Below are 17,189 nucleotides of genomic sequence, written 5' to 3'. Positions count from 1 at the left end.
TTCAGGACTTTCAGTATATCCTACCATTCCCTTCTGGCCTGCAGAGTTTCTGTAGAAAGGTCAGCTGTTATCCTTATGGGTTTTCCCTTATATGTTATTTGTTGCTTTTCTCTTGCTGCTTTTAATATTTTTTTATTTGTGTTTAATTGTTGTTAGTTTGATTAATAAGTGCCTTGGTGTATTTCTCCTTGGGTTTATTCTGTATGGGACTCTTTGCGCTTCATGGACTTGGTTAATTATTTCCTTTCCCATGTTGGGGCAGTTTTCCACTAGAACCTCCTCAAATATTTTCTCAGACCCTTTCTTTTTTTCTTCTTCTTCTGGGATGCCTATAATTCAAATGTTGGTACGTTTAAGGTTATCACTGAGGTCTCTGAGACTGTCTTCTATTCTTTTAATTCTTTTTTCTTTTTCCTGCTCTATGGCAGTTATTTCCCCCATTCTATCTTCCAACTCACTTATTCGTTCTTCTGCCTCAGTCATTCTGCTGGTTATAGCAACTAGAATATTTTTAATTTCAGTTATTTTGTTATCCATTGCTGTTTGTTTTTCTGAGTTCTTATGAACTGTTCCTTGTACTTTCTCTATTTTGTTATCGAGATTTTGTATCATTTTTACTATTATTACTCTGAATTCTTTTCCAGGCATTTTTCCTATTTCCTCCTCATTTATTTGGTCTTGTGGGGTTTTTTCCTACTCCTTTGCCTGCATGGTGTTTCTTTGTTTTCTCATGGTTGTCCAGACTTTTGGGGTTGCTTGTCCTGGTGATAGAGGTGTTTATAGAAGACTGTCCAAGCCTCAGACTAATGTCCAAGTGTTGGGTTAAACAGATACTAAGTCTAGGAAATACATACGTGTATAAGACACACAATTACTGAATCCATTAGGACATAAGGCTCTGGAAAGACCTGACAGAACCCCAGTATGCTATCAGATATTCAAAGAGAAACCCAACAGAAATTGACAACTGAAACAGAACAAATCAAAGACAAAAGCAAAAGCAAGCAAACAAACAAATAATACCTTACACATACACACACTAATCCAGGGAGATTTTGGAAGCTAGGATCAAATATAGAAAAGAGCTAGAGTACCAGCAGACAGAATGGAGATTCTCAGAATGAAATTAGACAATTGTACGAAGAACTAAGATAAAGACAAAACCCTAATATTAAATCCCAAGGTGGTGCGTCATCTGGAGAATAGAGCACTGAGTCTGAGCAGATCGATAGTGTTGCTTATAAGTATGTTAAGATAAAATAAACTAAAAATGGCTGGAAGAAAGGGGAACAGAAGAGCGTAGTGTGATTGGAAATATGCAAATAAAAAGAAAGGAATAGAAATGTATAAAAGATAGGGATGAAAGGAAAGTATGAGAGATATATTGTCCGTACTACCAAAAACTTAGCTAGAAATAAAAGTATATAAAAAGGCAAAAAAATAAAAATAGAATAAAAAATAGCATTAAAAAATTATGTTATAAAACTTGTAGATCCCTCAGGACTAAGATCGTAATTTTTAACGGAAAAAAAAAATCCAGAACTGATCCCAGAATGGACCAGTTCAATAGAATTGATACTAATGTTTCTGTTTCCTTAGAGTCTCAGCTATAAGTGTCCTTCTCCTCGCCTTGGGTTTTTTTGCATTATTCTGTGACCAGCTGAGCTTCCTTTATTGTTCGTCTGTAAGCGTTGGTGTGTGGGGAGGGAGAGGGTACAGTAGTGGCTCCTTCCCCTGGGTGTGAGTGAGCAGTGGTGCACTGTTGTTTCAGTCGGGCTTGGGGGTGCCTGTTGCAGAGGGACGCCAGTGGCTCAGATGTAAACAGAAAGTCTCAGAGTTGGGCCTCTCTCGGGTTTTTGTTTTTTTTTCTTTTTCTCGGCAGCCTCCCTGCTGCAGGCATTCCAAGGGGTTTTAATCTAGCCCCGCCTGAGTGCGTGAGGGTCCTTGTTATCCCTGAGTGCCTTAGGTGGCCTGCAGGGCGTCTCTCCACTACCTGCTGCAGGCGCTGAAAGAGAAAGAGAGGCTATTCCCGCGGTTCCTCTCCCCTGCCCGTGAACCTGCAGCATCCAGCCGCCATCATGGCCGGGCAGCTCTCAGGGGCGGGCACTCCTCACAGTGGACCTCTTCCCTCCTGTCCTCTCGGTCCGTCACCTTAGTGGCAACAATATTTCTCACCCTGAACCAGCTCTCCAGTTCCCACGCTCCCACTCCCGGACCCTCTGTTCAGCTGTGAATTGACATCTTGGTCCGGGAACGATGAGCTGCGGTGCGGACCCTCTGTATGTTTCTCACTCCCTCCCGTCTGCCACAGCTCCTCCGCTTCACCCTCTTTGAGCCATCGTAGATGCCTCCCTACTGGTTATGTCAGGATCCTTGCAGTCCTTTCTGGTGTCTGAGGTAGTCTGCTGTTGTTCAGCTGGTTCTCTGTGGGAATTATTGCGTCCTTCGGTGCATTCCCAATGCATCTGTGGAGAGGGATGCATTCCACATCCCTCTACTTTGCTGCCATCCTTTTCTCCAGCAATTCATTCTTTATCAACTGGCTTTGCACAGGGGAAATCCCTCAGCAATCACTCTGGCTAGAGATTCTGAAATCTTTTTTGGAGGGATGTGATTTCCCTGGAATTGTGTGAGCAATTCATTAATTACAGAGACTGGCTTCTTTTTCAGGAGCTCATAATCTTTCACTCCCTTTGGTGTCTGTCTGTAATACTTAAAGTTCTCTAGTTCTGTAGCCACAAGTTTCCCCACTCTCCTTTGTTCTCAGTGGCCACCAGGTGTCCAGGTATGCTGGTTCCCTGTCAGCTCCATTAGTCAGGAAGACCAATATCTTTCCCTCAGGCAGCTCTTTGAAAATCTAGAATGCTCCACTCTTTTATCTTCCTGAAGGAGAAGTCTGAAGTTGTGTGTCTCCTCCTGATCATGCTGAGGCATGCCAGCCATAAGAAACCACCTTCCCACTTTTATTTGTTCTTAGCAGTCCCCAGGTATCCAAATGATTCTGGTTCCTTCAGTGCTGCAGATGAGGTGAGACAGAAACCAGTGTCTCAAGCTCCACTTTTCTTTTTCCCTCCTGAAGGAGGCATTATGAGCTAGGGCATCTCTCCTGGCACTTATTTGAGTTGGCTTGGAGAGGGACTGGTGTGGGTAAGGTGAAATTATTCTTTTTTTTTTTTTGCCTTATTTCTAACTTTTTATTTTTTTTACAATAAACTGCATATATTTAGAGTGTACAATTTGGTATCCCAGTCTCTCAATTCATTCCCCCCACAACCCTCCCCGCTTTCCCCACTCAGTGTCCATATGTTTGTTCTCTACATCTGTGTCTCTATTTCTGCCTTGCAAACCAGTTGATTTGTACCATTTTTCTATAGTCCACATATTTGTGTTAATATACATTATTTGTTTTTCTCTTTCTGACTCACCTCACTCTGTATGACAGTCTCCAAGTGCATCCATGTCTCTAAAAATGTCCCAGTTTCATTGCTTTTTAGAGCTGAGTAATGTTCCATTGTATGTATGTACCACATCTTCTTTATCCATTCATCTGTTGATGGACATTTAGGTTGCTTCCATGACCTGGCTATTGTAAATATTGCTGCAATGAACATTGGAGTGCATGTGTCTTTTTGAATTATGGTGTTCTCTGGGTATATGCCCAGCAGTGGCATTCCTGGGTCATGTGGTAGTTATATTTTTAGTTTTGCAAGGAACCTCCATACTGTTTTCCATAGTGGCTGTATCAATTTACATTCCCACCAACAGTGCAAGAGCATTCCTTTTTCTCCACACCCTCTCCAGCATTTACTGTTTGTAGATTTTCTGATGATGCCCATTCTAACCGGTGTGAGGTGATACCTCATTGTAGTTTTGATTTGCATGTCTCTAATAATTAGTGATGTTGAGCAGCTTTTCATGTGCCTCTTGGCCATCCATATGTCTTTTTTGGAGAAATGCCTATTTAGATCTTCTGCCCATTTTTTGATTGGGTTGTTTATTTTTTTGATATTGAGCTGGATAAACTGTTTATATATTTTGGAGATTAATCCTTTGTCTGTTGATTCATTTGCAAATATTTTCTCCCATTCTGTCTTTTCATCTTGCTTAAAGTTTCCTTTGCTGTGCGGAAGCTTTAAAGTTTCATTAGGTCCCACTTATTTATTTTTGTTTTTATTTCCATTATTCTAGGGGGTGGATCAAAAACGATCTTGCTGTTATTTATGTCAAAGAGTGTTCTTCCTATGTTTTCCTCCAGGAGTTTTATAGTGTCTGGCCTTACATTTAGGTCTTTTATCCATTTTAGTTTATTTTTGTGTATGGTGTTAGGAAGTGTTCTAATTTCATTCTTTTACATGTAGCTGTCCAGTTTTCCCAGCACCACTTATTGAAGAGGCTGCCTTTTCTCCATTGTATATCCTTGCCTCCTTTGTCATAGATTAGTTGACCATAGTTTATCTCTGGGCTTTCTATCCTGTTCCATTGATCTATATTTCTGTTTTTGTGCCAGTACCATACTGTCTTGATCACTGTAGCCTTATAGTATAGCCTGAAGTCAGGAAGCCTGATTCCCCCAACTCTGTCTTTCCTTCTCAAGATTGCTTTGGCTATTCAGGGTCTTTTGCATTTCCATACAAATCGTAAAATTTCTTGTTCTAGTTCTGTAAAAAATGCCATTGGTAATTTGATCAGGATTGCATTGAATCTGTAAATTGCTTTGAGTAGTATAGTCATTTTCACAATGTTGATTCTTCCAATCCAAGAACATGGTATGTCCCTCCATCTGTTTGTGTCTTTTTTGATTTCTTTCATGAGTGTCTTATAGTTTTCTGAGTACAGGTCCTTTACCTCCTTGGTTAGGTTTATTCCTAGGTATTTTATTCTTTTAGTTTCAGTGGTGAATGGGATTGTTTCCTTAATTTCTCTTTCTGATCTTTCATTGTTGGTGTATAGAAATGCAAGAGATTTCTGTGTGTTAATTTTGTATCATGCAACTTTACCAAATTCATTGATTAGGTTGAGTAGTTTTCTGGTGGCATCTTTAGGATTTTCTATGTATAGTATCATGTCATCTGCAAACAGTGACAGTTTTACTTCTTCTTTTCCAATTTGGATTCCTTTGATTTCTTTTTCTTCTCTGATTGCTGTGGCAAGGACTTCCAAAACTATGTTGAATAGTAGTGGCGAGAGTGGACATTCTTGTCTTTTTCCTGTTCTTAGAGGGAATGCTTGCAGTTTTTCACCATCGAGAATGATGTTTGCTGTGGGTTTGTCATATATGGCCTTTATTATGTTGAGGTAGGTTCCCTCTGTGCCCACCTTCTGGAGAGTTTTTATCATAAATGGGTGTTGAATTTTGTCAAAAGCTTTTTCTGCATCTATTGAGATGATCATGTGGTTTTTATCCTTCAGTTTGTTAATGTGGTGTATCTCATTGATTGATTTGCATATATTGAAGAATCCTCACATTCCAGGGATAAACCCCACTTGATCATGGTGGATGATCCTTTTAATGTGTTGTTGGATTCTGTTGGCTAGTATTTTGTTGAGGAATTTTGCCTCTAAATTCATCCGTGATATTGGTCTGTAGTTTTCTTTTTTTGTAGTATCTTTGTCTGGTTTTGGTATCAGGGTGATGGTGGCTTCATAAAATGAGTTTGGGAGTGTTCCTTCCTCTGCAATGTTTTGCAAGCGCTTGAGAAGGATAGGTGTTAGCTCTTCTCTAATTGTTTGATAAAATTCACCTGTGAATCCATCTGGTCCTGGACTTTCGTTTGTTGGAAGATTTTTAATCACAGTTTCAATTTCATTACTTGTGATTGGTCTGTTCATATTTTCTATTTCTTCCTGATTCAGTCTTGGAAGGTTATACTTTTCTAAGAATCTGTCCGTTTCATCCAGGTTGTCCATTTTATTGGCATAGAGTTGCTTGTAGTAATGTCTTATGGTGCTTTTTATTTCTGCGGTGTTCGTTGTAGCTTCTCCTGTTTCATTTCTAATTGTATTGATTTGAGTCCTCTCCCTCTTTTTCTTGATGAGTCTTGCTAGAGGTTTACTGGTTTTATTTATCTTCTCAAAGAACCAGCTTTTAGTTTGATTGATTTTGCTATTGTTTTCTTTTTCTCTATTTCATTTATTTCTGCTCTGATCTTTATGATTTCTCTGCATCTACTACCTTTGGGTTTTGTTTGCTCTTCTTTGTATAGTTTCTTTAGGTGTAAGTTTAGATTGTTTATTTGGGATTTTTCTTGTTTCTTGAGGTAGGATTGTATTGCTCTAAACTTCCCTCTTAGAACTGCCTTTGCTGCATCCCATAGGTTTTGGATCATTGTGTTTTCATTGTCATTTGTCTCTAGGTATTTTTTGATTTCCTCTTTGATTTCTTCAGTGATCTGTTGGTTATTTAGTAGCATATTGTTTAGCCTCCATGTGTTTGTGTTTTTTACATTTTTTTTCCTGTAATTGATTTCTAATCTCATAGCATTGTGGTCAGAAAAGATGCTTGATATGATTTCAATTTTCTTGAATTTACCAAGGCTTGATTTATGACCCAAGATGTGATCTATCCTGAAGAATGTCCCATGTGAACTTGAGAAGAATGTGTAATGTGCTGTTTTTGGATGTAATGTCCTATAGATATCTTTTAAATCCAGCTGATTTATTGTGTCATTTAAAGCTTGTGTTTTCTTATTAATTTTCTGTGTGGATGATCTGTCCATTGGTGTAAGTGGGGTGTTAAAATCCCCCACTATGATTGTGTTACTGTCGATTTCCTCTTTCATAGTTGTTAGCATTTGCCTTATTTATTGAGGTGCTCCTATATTGGGGGCATAGATATTTATGATTGTTATCTCTTCTTCTTGGATTGATCCCTCAATCTTTATGTAGTGTCCTTTCTTGTCTCTTGTAACATTTTTTATTTTAAAGTCTATTTTATCTGATATAAGTATCACTACTCCAGCTTTCTTTTGATTTCCATTTGCATGGAATATCTCTTTCCATCCCCTCACTTTCAGTCTGTATGTGTCCCTAGGTCTGAAGTGGGTCTCTTGTAGACAGCATATATATGGGTCTTGTTTTTGTATCCATTCAGCCAGTCTGTGTCTTTTGGTTGGTGCATTTAGTCCATTTACCTTCAAGGTGATTTTCGATATGTGTGTTCCTATTACCATTTTCTTAATTGTTTTGTTGTTGTTTCTGTAGGTCCTTTTCTTCTCATATGTTTTCCGCTTAGAGAAGTTCCTTTAGCATTTGTTGTAAGGCTGGTTTGGTGGTGCTGAATTCTCTTAGCTGTTGCTTGTCTGTAAAGCTTTTGATTTCTCCGTCGAATCTGAATGAGATCCTTGCTGGGTAGAGTATTCTTGGTTGTACGTTCTTCTCGGTCATCACTTGAAATATATCGTGCCACTCACTTCTGGCTTGTAAAGTTTCTGCTGAGAAATCAACTGTTAACCTGATGGTAGTTCCCTTGTATGTTATTTGTCGTTTTTCTATTGTTCTTTTTAATAACTTTTCTCTGTCTTCAGTTTTTGTCAATTTGACTACTATATGTCTTGGCATGTTTCTCCTTAGGTTTCTCCTGCCTGGGACTCTCTGTGCTTCCTGGACTTGGGTAGCTATTTCCTTTCCCATGTTAGGGATGTTTTCAACTATAATCTATTCCAGTATTTTCTCAGGTCCTTTCTCTCTCTCTTCTCCTTCTGGGACCCCTATAATGCGAATGTTGGTGCGTTTAACATTGTCCCAGAGTCTCTTAGGCTGTCTTCAGTTCTTTTCATTCTTTTTTTGTTATTCTTTTCCGCATCGGTGATTATCACCATTCTGTCTTCCAGGTCACTTATTCTTCCTTCTGCCTCAGTTAATCTGCTATTGGTTCCTTCTAGTGTATTTTTCATTTCAGTTATTGTGTTGCATATCTCTGTTTGTTTGTTCTTTAATTCTTCTAGGTCTTTGGTAAACTTTTCTTGCAACTTTTCAATCTTTGTATCAAATCTTTTTTCAAAGTCATGGATCATCTTCACCATCATTATTCTGAATTCTTTTTATGGAAGAGTGCCTATCTCCTCTTCATTTAGTTGTGTTTCTGGTGTGTTATGTTGTCCCTTCATCTGGTACAAAGTCTTTTGCCTTTTAATTTTCTCTGTCTTTCTGTGGCTGTGATTTTCAATTCCAGAAGATGAAATAGTGCTGATATGGCTTGATTCTGCTGTCTGCCCTCTTGTGGAGGAAGCTATCTAGGAGGCTTGTGGGTGCTTCCTGATGGGTGGGACTGATGGTGGGTTGGGCTGGGTGGATGGAGCTCATTAAAACTTTTATCAGAATTGGTGGGTGGAGCTCAGTGACACTTTAATCTGCTTGTCTGCTAATGGGTGGGGCTGTGTTCCCACCCTGTTGGTTGTTTGGCCTGAGGCGACCCAGCCTTGGAGCCTACAGGCTTTTTGGTGGAGCTAATGGTGGACTCTGGAAGGGCTCCTGCCAATGAGCACTTCTCAGAACCCTTGCTGCCAGTGCCCCTGTCTCCTCGGTGAGCCACAGCTGCCCCCCACCTCTGCAGGCAACCCTCCAACACCAGCAGGTAGGTCTGGTTCAGTCTCCTATGGGGCCACTGCTCCTACCCCCTGGGTCTTGGTGAGCACACTTTTTTGTGTGCCCTCCAAGAGTGGAGTCTCCGTTTCCACCAGTCCTGTGGAGGTCCTGCAATCAAATCCCGCTGGCTTTCAAAGTCTGATTCTCTGGGGATTCCTCCTCCCGTTGCTGGACCACCAGGTTAGGAAGCCTGATGTGGGGCTCAGAACCCTCAGGACTTCTGTGGTATAACTGTTCTCCAGCTTGTGAGTCACCCACCCAGCATTTATGGGATTCGATTTTAATGCGATTGCGCCCCTCCTCCCATCCCATTGCGGCTTCTCCTTTGTCTCTGGATGTGGGGTGGTTTTTGTCTGGATAGTTCCAGTGTCTTTCTGTCAATGATTGTTCAGCAGTTAGTTGTAATTCTGGTGCTCTTGCAAGAGGGAGTGAGCACATGTCCTCCTACTCTGCCATCTTGATTCTTCTCTCCTGAAATTATTCTTAATTACCTGTTTCAGTGAGGCTCTTCTTGGCTTTGTGCTCACGTGGGAAACTTTAGCTTCCTAACTGGAATCTCACAGAGGTATCTTGGTCCAATCAGCGTTTCAGTGGTGGAATGTGGGTTGGGACTTTCTATTCTGCCATCTTGCTGACATCACTCTTCTCTTCTATTCTTTTTATGAGTCAACCAAGTGTGGGCTTGGTGCAACAGAATGAGGAAGGAAAAGAAAGTAACTCCCCCTTATGCTTTGGAAGATACCTTCCTTAGGTGTCTTCAAGGGCTTCCAACAGCTTGTGGCTTTAATGACTGGGTTTCAAGAGCCATATTTTGATTCTGGTGAGCTGAACTTGCCTGTGCACAGGTGAGGGTAGTTAAAAGAGCAGGCCCTAGAAAACTGCCTGTATATTCTCACTGTTCCATTTTCTACCATCTTCACTTATTTGAATGAAGCAGGAAACTTATCTATTTCTTAAAAGAGTGTATGGTGTTGACCCAAGAGGGACCAGAGGTCAGAGGCAATTAGCTGTGCAAATATAGCCATATCTACTTTGAGAGATAGAGAAATAAAGAGATAGAGATAGAGATACATAGATAGATAAGAGAGAGACCACTTGCCTGCGTGTAACTTTGGTGTCTTTCATCCCAAAAAACTTTGGGGCTTTTTCCCCTCCAGTGCTTTCCACACCATGATACACTGTAACTTGGAATGATGTTCAGGACTTCTCCTGAATTTCTTTTTCTCTCATTGAAAATTACTCATATTTTGCATGGTTCTTTGCTTGGAGATTGCTGGATAATTTGATTATCTAAGTCGTATTATACTTTGTAATAACGGCCTGGTATATTACTCTACCCTACTCAGTTTCACTTGCATTTCAATAGAAGACACAAAAGGTGAAAGTACACATATCAGGAGCCATGGCCAGGACAACTGAGTTGTTTTTGGAGCTAGTTAGTATTTTAGCTTCCATGATTTCATAACACGTATGTAATTAATTTCTCTGCTCTCACATGGAACTCATTTCCTTCTCTTCTGCCTATCCACTATTGGTACACATATGCTTGAATTTCTGACTATAGAGATGGGACGCGGAAAAATGAGAGGTGGGAGGTGGGGTGAAGTTTGGCAGGTGGGATATGAAGGAATATAATAGTTCATAACCTCATTGAATATTCAGGGGAATAGCTTTGTATTCTATCTGTAGATTAGAAGAATTTAAATCTAATCTGAATTGGTGACAACCTACATTGTCAAGGGCTTGTAGTATATCCAAAAATATGAATTTTCCATTCATTTCATTAGAGAAGCTAGAGCTATGTTTCAAATAAAGAAATATGATCTGTTTATATTTTATGTGAAAAGCGATGTATGGGTATTAAATTGGAAAAAGTAGGATGACCATGGCATGATTCAGAAAATATACAAATTATAGCATACAGACGTTGCTCTCAGTCTTTATGATTGGATCTAGATGCAGCTGTATAAGTTAATTATTTCTAGGAAAGGAATGAACAAGAAAACATTCAGAATAATTTTCATAGGAATGTTTAAAGCTTGTATAAATAGCTCATACTCCCATGCTTTCTCTTGCTCTAAAATATTATGTATAATAGCTATCATCTAATTATGTATCTTATGCTCATAACAGCTGCATCCTTTTTAAATGACAGTTGGCATGCCTGTAGGAGTGAAAATTGGTACAACCACTTTGGAAAAGTCTTTGACATTATCTGTTAGGGCAAATGTACTGCTATCCTTTGAAATAGCAATTCTATCCTAGGTTTTTAACTATGAGAAACAAGTTCATTATGTTCACGAAAAGGCTATTCAGGAATGTTCATAGAAGTTTTATTTAAAATAGACCCAAACTGGAAACAACTCAAATGATTGCCCACAGGAAAACGGATAAGTACATCATAGGGTAATTCATACAGTAGAATACTACACAGCAATACCATCAACCAAAACCACATCACTGTTATGTGCTAAATCATGGATAAATTCACAGGCATCATGTTGAGTCAGAAAAGTCAGATTTAAAAAAAAGATACCGCATGGTTCATTTATATTAAGTTCAAGGACAGACAAAACTAGACTTATCAATGGGTACAGAAATCATAACTGCGGTGGCTTCTGGTGGTGGTGGTTATCCGCTGTGAAGGATCGTGAGGCTGCTTTCAAGGTGGAGACAGAGTCCTATGTCTTGTCGCAGTGCTAGCTATGTGAGTGTAGGCATGCGTGCCAATTGGGCAATGGTATACTGGAGATTAAGTCATTTTACTGCATGTAGGTTGTATCTTAGTAAAAACGTTTAGAAAAATTCGGTAAGCACAATGTCTATTAAAGTAAAGCATTTGATAGTTTTTTCTATAAACCTGAAGCCATATGAATATGGTGGTCCAGCCCAATCTCTGGAGTCAGAACCAGATCTGGGTTTGGTTCCTGACTTTGTCAACATCACTTTCTTAAAGCGTGATTTTAGGCTAAATGACTTACTCCAACCTTGGTGATAGAGACCTTATTTTATATTATTTTGTCATTATTATTATTATTTTTTTGCAATTTAAAGAATAGTAACATTTATTATCTCATACAGTTCCTGTGGATCAGGGGCATGGGTGAAGCTGGGCTGAATGGTCTGACTCAGGTTCTCCCAATGAGTTGCAGTCAAGATGTCAGCTAGGGCAGCAGGCAGCTGAAAGCATGACTGGGGCTGGAGGGTCTGCTTTTAAGATGACCCACTCACAAGGTTGGCGTGTCAGTGCTGGCTGTTGGCAGGAGGCCTCAGTTCCTGGCCACATGGACGTCTCCAAGGAGCTGCTGGAGCATCCTTGCAACACTGCAGCTGGCTTCCCCCAAAGTGAGTGGTGCAAGAGAGCAAGGAGGGGCTGCAGCGTCTTTCATGGGCTAGACTTGGAAACCACACCCCACCATTTCTACAATATCCTATTGATTACAAAGGCCAGCCTTGTCGGTGTGAGAGGAGAGAGACTGCATTTAATGAATGTTAATATCAGTGTGCTAGATATTAGACCAGCAAAGGGACATGTTAAGATGCATGGATGTTTGTTTAAAAAAATAGAGTTTATATGTTAAAATGATAAATAACTGTAATAGCTGACAAAAGTTCTTCCCATTCAAATTAAAAATGAAAAAGAAAAAGAGCAAAGAATGAGTTACAGGAATTGGACACAGACTATTGTCTAGATATTTGTAAAGGCAAAACACACTACCTTTCTCCATCTATGGTATTTGGTCAGAGGCAAGAATAACTTAAAAATATTTCACCACATAATCAATGCTTTTAAAATGAAAAATGGCAAAACCAGATAAGTTATTTTTGTAATTTTGTAAGCCTTTAAAATTGTATTCTTCTTAGCTATTTTCTAAGCCAAGGATGGATTTCCATTTCTTATATATTTTTCTTGCTGCTGAGAAATAATATAGTCTATGTTGGTGAGGCTACTTACTGATGAAAAACATTTTGACTTTTCTGGTTTGTACATAAGTTGTTCTTAAGGCTAACTGAAGTTTGCGGATCCCATTGACTCACCACTGAAAGGAGTGTTATAAAAATCTACGCTTACTTTGTCCCACTGTCTGTCCACCATGTGTTTGGCAGACATCTTCCTCTGATGAAGGACTGTTGACTCTAAATCAACCTATACTTCTAGACAATGGGATTACTTGCTGCTAAAAGAGAATGAGATCATTCAGTCATGTGATGAGAAAATAAATTTTGTGAAGCTGGGCTTTAGTAAGAGGACTTCTGCTTGGATAATTTATTTCAGATTTGCTATTGTTATTTTATTGTATTTCCAATATGATGGGATGGAGTCCACGTTACCACAATCTTAGTACTAAAGTGAAACTACGGTGTATGTGCCTCCTTTTTTATGAACTTGCACGTGATGTTAAAGTTCATGGTGATATAATAGACCTTCAGAAAGACAAAGGTATTAAATTGCCATTGAACACCAAGGAGAGGTGTGTATCCTTGGCACCGGTACTCATGTTTGCCTTACATTAAAACCAAGTTCAGTCCAGGAAATTTTAAAGAAGCTGGCTTGCATAGACCTGAACTGTACCAGGGGCACCATAGACAACTGTGTTTTATTGGACTGTCGGGTCTGGATCATTAAAATTACTTTTGGCCTCTGACCACAAATCTCCTTATAAAATTCCCCAGTTGTCAGTAAAATATGTGACTTCTGCAGAGGGCTGACTTACAAACAGTCTCAAATGTAGAATTGGATTGAATAGGCACTGATAAACTAGGCTAGGTATAATATGGAATAATGTGTTCATTATTAATTAATATGATAGTCCCTCTATCATATTAACTTATAAGTAGAAAGGTGTAGTTGGATACATGTGATTGCCCTGGTTAGACTCAAGAGATACACAGTTTTTGTGTTCTTGTCCATGGCAGGATTTTAAATAAAACACATTTTTATGATGCTGATAAGACTGAATTACTTATACTACTAAGCCCTGAGATTTAACAGAAAAGCAATTATTACTGGACCCCAGTGCTTAAAATAAGTGGAGTAATCTGTGCTCCACCCCAGAAAGTGTTCCTTTTCTGAATGCTCTCTGAACATATTGGAGTAAAAATAAAATTATAACTGTGTAGTCTGTGTAGGAAACCATTTGTGAACTTAGGGCTTTTGAAGTTTTTTTTGGTCCTTGCTCCTGAATGCTCTCCTTTAAACTAACTTGCTTTATCTAGATTGTTCTACTTACCTGTTGTAGGTGTTATAGCAAGTCCCAAATGACTCTCTCTTAGCATTTGATTTTCCTGGTACTTAAAATGACAGCTTCCAAATTCCAGTTTTTATTTCCAGTTTCCACTCCCCTCTCTGGATGTGGTTGTATACTTATACATATATTTCTTTTATTCTACACAATAGGAAAGTTAATTATTGATCTCTGTTTCCCTAGAAATTTGTGGAAAAATTGTTGGTTGGCAATCAAAGTGACTTTTTATATATGGAAACTTTCTTTTACCTGTTTCCCATAGCTAGGTATATGCAAACATACAAACTCTATTTGAGCATCTTAACTACATTTTACCTTTCAGTTCCTATGTGTAAGGATATTTTATTGTTCTTGTAGGTGAGCAAATTGGGAAGAAAAATGATTCCTTCAAAAAAATATGGGGGTACCAGGGGCTGAGAGGAGAGAGGAATGGGGAGTTATTGTCTAATGGGTACAAAGTTTCTGTTTGTAAATAATGAAACTTTTCTGGAAATAGTGGTGATAGTTATACAACATTTCAACGTAGTTAATGGCAATGAATTGTACACTTAAAAATAGTCAAAATGGTAAATTTTATGTTATGTGTATTTTACAATTAAAAAAGTTGAAAGCCAAAAGAATAAAAAGAAAATATAATTATTTAAGTACATTTCTCCTAATGAGATGTGCTAAGTGGTAATGAAAATGTGGCTGTATTGCAATGATTAATTTACATTCCTGATTTCACGAACCGTGCCACACTGTTTCCTACACAATTCTGGGGATTAGAATACAGTGCAAAAGATCTGGTTATAGGAAAAAGATGAACACAATACTTGCTTTATCCCCTGCACTTGCACGCTATTTTGAAGTTACAAAGCATTTTCACATGCATCATCACATTTGATCCTCCAAAAAACCCTGTGAAGGAGATCATTATTCTTACTTCACAGACGGAAAGCCAGAGGTTCCTGAGAGGTTAAGAGAGAGGAGGCTGAGGTCTAAACCTCAGGTTCTGGTCTTCAGTTGGAGCTCTTTGTCTAACATCTTATAACTTATCTTTTGTAAAGCAAATCAAAGGAGCAATTCAAATCTGAATATTCTTATGACATAATGTTTAACACATTTTCTTTTCAGCTGGACTTCTTTCTTTTGCAGTTTTAAATCAAGTGCATTTGAAGTGAGGCTTCATATTGTTCTATGTTACCCTGCCCCCTGTCAGAAACAAACCCTGCATCATAATGACAGGAAGAATTTAATTTAATTTACTGATTTATGACTTCAACTCTGTCATACAGTGTTATTGGGACACTTATTCTCTGCTTCTTATGTTTTCATGTGGAGGGACTTCAGTGAGACTGGCTTTGTTTTTAATGTCATCTTGGCTTTATATTACAACGTTTTAAAATTATAACAAATCTCAGTTTTAAGTAGAGGTTGAAAGGTTTGCTAAATAAAACACTAGCAAATTTACTCCAGTAATGTAGTAAAGGAATAGTACTTGTCAGAATAGGGATTCTTTCAAAATACAAAGATGGTTTAATAGCAAAGTCCGATTTGTCAGTCTTCTACTCAAAATTCACCTGAATTGGCTTTTTTCTTGACTCAGGCTCTTTTTGTTTTTTGTTTTTTTAATTCTCATTCTTCAAAATTAAAAGCAATGCTGCAATGAATATATAGATTGACTTTTCTTATCTCTCCCCACCTTCTTTCCCTCTTTACCACTGATGAGAAAAATGCATTTTTGGTTAAGGGAGTTTGATGAAAGCAGCTGGTGCTAGTTGGCAAAGTGCCTTAGACTTTCTTCCCTTTGGATCAGCAGGTCTATGGAGCGGGTGTTCTGTTTTCCTCTTTACATCATGTGTGAGCTTAGAGGGCAGGTCCTGTTCCCGAGGTGGGCAGGGAATGAATCAGCCCTGCTGGGCTGCCAGGCAGGGGTGGTTAATTACAGTGCACAGTCTCATCAGACTCACTGGATCAGACCTCTAACCAGCATCTTCAGTTTTCCTAGTTCCTGTACCTTCCCATCAGTTAGCTCTAAGCTTCCCAGAGGAAGAAGAATGTGATTGAACAGGTCCCTTCAAAACACAGCATTCTGAGACCTGAAGATGAAAATACCCTTCTCCTCCCAGGAAAATACATCGAATTTTATTTATATCAAATCTTTATTTTATTTCCAGTATTAATGATCCAAATGTCCATCAACAAGTGTACAGATAAATTGTGATATATCTGTACAATGGACTACTCATCAGCATCAAAAAAAAGAATGAACTACTGAAACACACAACCAGAGTGAATCTAAAATAATCATGCTGAATGAAAAAAGCCAGACAAAAAGGAGTACATACAATACACTTCCATTTTTATAGAATTATATGATATTCAAACTTACTTGTAGTGACAGAAGGCATATCAGTGGTGCCTGAAAATGGGGATAAGAGTGGGGTCGTGAGTGGTCACAGACAGAGATAGCAGGGAACAGGAGGAAACTTTTGGGGGTGATGCCTATGTTCATTATCCTGTTGGTGGTGATGGTTTTACAGGTGTATATATATATATATATATGTCAAAACTAATCAGATTGTAAACTTTGTGTTTAGTTTATTGTATATCAATTTACCTCAATAAAGCTACTTAAACAGCAAAAACCAAACAGACAAAACTCAGCATCCTCAGACCTGAAGAGGAAAATACCCCTCCCTTCCCAGGAATGCAGCTAATTTTATTTATATCAAACCTTTATTTAATTTCCAGTATTCTATGGTACAAGTTATGACAGTATTGTTGGGCTAATAAAATTCATCTCCTTACTTTTTACTGTTTTATAAATATGATACTTTTCCCTCTTCTTAATGTTTTGTGAGAGAGTGATTATCTTAAAGTACATTTAGTGGAGTTTGTTCTTGTTTTATTCTCTTAGCTGCTCTATAAAGTATAAGCAATCAGGCTCAATGTGTATATTATACGACGGCCTTGGAAGAATCCGAACATGTTGTAACATTCCGACAGTATAACAGTTTAATAGCATTTCAACTCTACAAGATTTTCCACATAATTTGAGACACTGGTTTCCCAGATAATTGAAAAGCATATCATGCTTTTATAATTTATATAGATAACTGTATAATGCAAACCTTAATGATTCTTCTTAAGGAAAAAGTCTTTATTCATTTATAAATGTGATTAATATAATATATAATCTGATTAATCACAGATGAGATAATAGGCCCATTTGAAGAATTTCCATGAACAAAAAAGACCCACAAGTTAAGTTTTTTCCACAGTGAGAAAACTAAGATTTTTGAACTGTAGGATTATAAACTGCTAGAACTGGAAAGAACATCAGGAACAACACATTTTTTGACCCCTCAAATGCTG

At 38.4% G+C, this 17,189-nt stretch overlaps 1 protein-coding gene across 1 annotated transcript in view; it reads left to right on the top strand.

Moving 5' to 3' along the window:
* The window catches only part of COL21A1 (collagen type XXI alpha 1 chain), a 212,329-nt gene that overhangs the window by 76,793 nt on the left and 118,347 nt on the right, over window positions 1–17,189 (top strand). The window lies entirely within an intron of this gene.

Source organism: Hippopotamus amphibius, chromosome 11, assembly GCF_030028045.1.
Source record: "Hippopotamus amphibius kiboko isolate mHipAmp2 chromosome 11, mHipAmp2.hap2, whole genome shotgun sequence".
Lineage (NCBI taxonomy): Eukaryota > Metazoa > Chordata > Mammalia > Artiodactyla > Hippopotamidae > Hippopotamus > Hippopotamus amphibius.
This window is presented reverse-complemented; position numbering and strand designations above follow the sequence as displayed.